The following is a 5,551-nucleotide window of genomic DNA, read 5'->3' as shown; positions in this document are numbered from 1 at the left end:
AAAAAAAAAAAAAAAGTCAAACATGTGCCTGCCATATAATACAACCATTCCACCCCTAGCTAACCAGCCAAGAGAAATGAAACATATGACCATACAAAAATTCAGACATGAATATTCATAACATTTTTATTTGTAATAACCAAAAACTAGAAATGATCCAAACACCCAGTAATAATTGAATAGATAAATAAATGGTAGTATATCCATACAGTGGAATAAATTTAGCAATAAAAATAAACTTATTATTTGCAACAACAAGAATAAATCTCAAAATAATTATAAAATCTCAAAATAAGTGAAAGAAGCTAGACAGAAAAAGACTAATGCTCCATGATTTGATCATGCAAAATTCTTAAAAATGAAAACTAATCTCCACAACAAAAGGCATATTAGCGTTTGCCTATCAGGTGATGGTAGTACAGAAAGACACCAAAGGGACACGGGAAATTTTCAGGGTGATGGGTATGTCCATTATCTTGATTATGGTGATAGTTTCACTGGTATAAACTTATGTAACATCTTATCAAATTTTCTACTTTAAATGTGTCCTTGTATTGTTTATCATGCCTTAATAAATGTTTTTAAAAGCCATAAATCAAATGAGATATAATCATAGATATGAATAATGTTCACATAATCACAATAATATAAGCACCAAGTGTTAGTTTAACCAAAATTGTGACATACTTTTCTGAGTTGCTGAAGGCTAGGTTATTTAATTTGCATTTGCGGGGGGCTTTCTCTAGTAAAGTTTTGCATCTCTTTATTTTTTTTTTACTTTTTTTTTAAAGCACACTACAATAGTTAATTTTATTTGTTTAAGGGCTCATATTGCAAGCATTAAACCAAGCATCAGCTTTGATTCTGTGAGCCCAGATTCACATATTTAGGAAAATAAGAGCAAACTATGATCCATGTATATGGATGACAAACTAAAGGCTCAAAATTAATTACATTGTAGTTTTAAATTTCTACAGCCTAAAAGCCAGGATTCACAGATCTTTTACGTCTTTCTTGACGTCCCACAAGATACCTGCACTTTTCTTGAGCTGGGCAACCTCATCATCCTTCTGCTTCTGTAATCACACTGGTTAAGCCCCAAGTGTTCAGATTACACAGAAAGCTCAGAAAGACTTCATTCTGAATGCCATATATCCCCTTCGCCATTGTTGACACTGGATGAATCCCGGATAAATTCTCCAACATGGATTCAATGAGAACAGCCACACTTAATCCAATAGCCCAGTTGGTATATCCTTTTAGCCTGATGACTTCTTAGGCACTTTCCATCACCACCTTATACACTTCCTTCCAATTCTCACTGCCATCTGTTCCCATTTCTGGATTCAGTTCCTGAAGAGAAACATCTACCATATTCACTCCACTCCACACAGCCACAATTGAATCACCATGTTCTCCCAAAATACATCCATGGCAGCTGCTGGGATGAATGCCTAGTTTTTCAGCCTTAAAATAGCAAAATCTAGCAGAATCCAGATTACACCCACTTCCAATCACACAGTTCTTGGGTAGTCCACTTAGTTTGCAGGTAACATGTGTGAGAATATCCACTGGATTGGAAACCACAATTATGATGCTGTCAAGACTATACTTGACTATCTGCAGAATAATGAATTTGAAGACATTAGCATTCCTCTGCACCAGATTGAGCCGGCACTCTCCCCCCTGCTGGCGGACTCCCGCAGTCACCACCAAAATCAATTGGCAGTCACAGAGTAATCTTTATCTGCCACAGTTTTAGGTGTCTGAAGAAATAAGCTCCCATGTTGCAGATCCATCATTTCTCCTTCAAGTTCATCTTCCAAAACATCCACAAGGGCAAGTTCATCAGCCAGGGACTTTTCCAGAATGCTGATGGAACACACCATTCCAACTTGTCCAATACCCAGTATAGTGATATTGTTTGGGATGACTGCCTCTTCTGCAACTGGCGCTATCAGTTTTTCCTTAAGAGTTTGTGCCCAGAGAGAACCTGCTGGGAGAGTCGCAGGAGGAAGACAATGTTACCTGCCTGCTTCTCCTTCAGTGCAGGATCTGCAAGGAGCATTTTTGCATCTCTTTTTCATAGTCACCGGTCATTTGAGATTTCTCCTTCTGGGAATTGCTTATTTGTGCATTGTGCCCACTTAGATTAGCTTTCCTGTCTTATCCTTGTTGCTTTGCAGAAGTTCCTTGTGTATTCTACATATTAATCTCTTTATTGGCTAAATATGCTGTGAAATTCTTCTCTCAGTCTGTTTCTGGCAGCTGACTTTGTCTAATGCCTTCCCCTTGCAGTCCACTCAAATTTGTCGGTCCAAAACACTGGGCAGGTCACAACTTCAATCGACTTTATGTGTTAGCTATGTCAACCTTATCACTCACTGCTCTCTTGGAATTTAATATTCTGAATATAATATCTTAATACAAAATATCTTAAAGGGCCAACAGATTGTATAATATTGAGGATTTATCAGTGAGTTTGCCTAAAAAATGAGTTTGTTCCTGCCAGAAGAGTTTATATATAATTTCAGAAAGTAGCAGGCTATGCAAAATGGTGATAAGAGAAATACTCTGTTTTCTTAAACTTACCTTGCAGGACCCTTCAAGGATGGATCTGATAGTGTATGTAAGTGCTGACTTAGCAAATACCTAGCCCACAGCTAGTGCCCAGTAAATAGTCGCCCTGATTATCACCTGGTGCCCTTCCCCAGCCTGTTCTCCCTAGTAACCTGACAAAAAACCCTTCTACCTATCGTTTAAAGCTCAATTCAAAACACATCTCTTCCATAAAACTCATCCCCACATCAGTACACGTCAAATCTAGCATATCACTGCTTAAACCACACTTTCACTCCAAAATATTAATCACTCTCATCTCTGTGGTCTCAAGCAAACCACTCATTTTACTTGTATTTAAGTGTCTGAGGATACTGCGATGAGCTCAGTACCTGACTTTTTACTATAATAAAGTGTGAACTTCCTGAAGTCAGAAATAATTACCTAGGTCACCCATTTTTAACACAGTGAAGGGTTTTCTTCTTAAATAAACAAGCAAATAGGCTAAACACATTATATAGATACAAATGAAAAAGGGACCAAAGAAAAAAGAAACAATTTTGACTATCTTTGTACTCACAGATGGAGGGTGATACCGGGATGGCTCTATCAGTTAAGGGTCTGCCTTCGGCTCAGGTCATGATCCCAGGGTCCTGCGATCCAGTCCTGCATCCGGCTCCTTGCTCAGCGGGGAGCCTGCTTCTCCCTCTGCCTCTGCTCCACCTGCTTGTGCGTGTGCTCTCTCTCTGCTGATTAAATAAATAAAATCTCTAAAAAACAAAATCACAGAAGAAGGAAGGAGAAAAAAGAGAGGAAGGAGGAAAGAAGGAAGGTGAGGTGGGGAGGGTTGGGGAAGAAAAAAGAAGCTTATAGAAAATTTGGAATATTATGATGTCCTACCACATTATCCCTTTGCAAAGTTCAACTACACACCCCATATGAATTTCATCAGTAGAATTTCTTTAAATTGCTTTATTTATTTGCTTATTTATTTATTTATTTATTGAGAGAGAGAAAGAGTGAGAGAGAGCAAGCACAAGCCAGGAGAGTCAGGCAGAGGGAAAAGCAAACTCCTGGCCAAGGAGGAAGCCTGATGTGGAGCTCCATCCCAGAACCCTGGGATCATGACCTGAGCCAAAGGCAGACACTTAACCAACTGAGCCACTCCAGTGCCCCTAAATAGCTATATTTAAATCAATATGTATCTATCATCAATGAAAGGCAAAATGTCTGTCACCTTTTTTTTTTTTATTTTAAGATTTTATTTATTTACTTAACACAGAGAGAGATCACAAGTAGGCAGAGAGGCAGGCAGAGAGAGAGGAGGAAGCAGGCTTCCCTCCGAACAGAAAGCCTGATGCGGGGCTCTATCCCAGGACCCCAAGATCATGACCTGGGCCAAAGGCAGAGGCTTTAACCCACTGAGCCACCCAGGCTCCCCAGTCACCTTTCATTTTTAATTTTATGTAGAATTACAATTTTAGATTTATGTGAAAGTTAGAATCAATTTTCTCAACAAGTCATTGTGAAAGCCCACATAGTGAGAAACTTTACTTACACGTGGAAACTTTCACTTCTGGGTGAAAATTAAGTGCTTAATTAAAATGAACTTTTATGGGCTCCCTGTCTATAACACTTGTCTTTCTAAAAAGGGTGTCAGATATTGCAACACCTATAGTGTGAAAGCAATTCCCTGGCCTAAAATATTCCAATTCTGATTTCATGATGAAGGAATATAGAAAAGAATGAATGTATGATTCAACACTTAAAAAATGTGATTTAAACTTTAATATGTTTTTATTTTTGCTCCAACTTTTTATTTCTTAAGTAAAATAAGGCATGTTACATTTATTTAATATCCACATACCTGAATAATGTTTGTCCTACTTCCCAGTGGCAAACTCATTTTTAAAAATTAAAATTTTAAAAAAAAATTTAATTTAAATTACAAATGAGTACCTGTTGGGGCACCTGGGTGGCTCAGTGGGTTGAGGCCTCTGCCTTTGGCTCAGGTCATGATCTTGGGGTCCTGGGATCAAACCCTACATTGGGCTCTCTGCTCGGTGGGGAGCCTGCTTCCCCCTCTCTATCTCTGCCTGCCTCTCTTCCTGCTTGTGATATCTATCAAATAAATAAACAAACATCTTTAAAAAATGAATACCTTTTATTTATACATTATTCTTATCTTTTGAATATGTCCTGGTTGTCTATTTTGACAAAGAAAAAATCACTCCAAATTGAAATGGCTTAAAATAGCAATCAATTTGTTATTTCCCATGGCTTCTATGGGTCAAAGATTTAGGGAGGCCTCATCTGGGTGTTTCTGGCTTGAGGGAATCTCATGTATTGCATGTGCTATATGATGCCTTAGAACTTTCTGGGGTCTTAGAAAGAATAGCCCTATCTCTATCCCTTAGATCTTTATCCTAAATCATCTTTCTCTCTCTCTCTCTTTCTCTCTTTTTTTTTTTTCTCTTTTTTTAAGAGAGAGAAAGAGATTGGGGGGAGGGGAGAGGAGAGGGAGAGACAGAACCTTAAGCAGGCTCCACACCCATCATAGAGCCCAACACAGGGTTCAATCCCAGGACACTGAGATCATGACCTGAGCCAAAATCATGAGTTGGACACAACCAACTGAACCACCCAGGCATCCCTTAAAGCCCTTTTTAAATTTGAGAACAATTTGCTTTCTACAAAGACTGCTCTGAATCCTTTGAATTTTCTGTGAATTCCATTCAAAACTAAATAATTAGTTCATTAGTTCATCAGTCCATTTCCATTGTAGTTTAGGCAGCAAGAAATACCAGATCATTGAGTTCATCAGCCACACAGTCTGTGTTCCACATTTACATAGGCAAGAGTTTCACTAAACTTGCTGCCAGTCCATAACAAAGGGAACAAGGATTCTCTTTTCTTCAGCTTCCAATTATGTTTTCCTCACTTTGCTCTAAGTCCTCACAAGCAGACTTCTTGAAGCCCTTTAGGCTTTTGC

General features: G+C 38.5%; 1 pseudogene across 1 annotated transcript; it reads right to left on the bottom strand.

Moving 5' to 3' along the window:
- Nucleotides 1-992: 992 nt before the first annotated feature.
- LOC309863079 (L-lactate dehydrogenase B chain pseudogene) lies at nucleotides 993-1,902 on the bottom strand (annotated as a pseudogene). Its single transcript has one exon. The product of its transcript is annotated as an L-lactate dehydrogenase B chain pseudogene (transcript).
- Between the last annotated feature and the right edge of the window lie 3,649 nt (nucleotides 1,903-5,551).

This window comes from Mustela nivalis (assembly GCF_964662115.1).
Source record: "Mustela nivalis genome assembly, chromosome: 4".
Classification (NCBI taxonomy): Eukaryota; Metazoa; Chordata; class Mammalia; order Carnivora; family Mustelidae; genus Mustela; species Mustela nivalis.
This window is presented reverse-complemented; position numbering and strand designations above follow the sequence as displayed.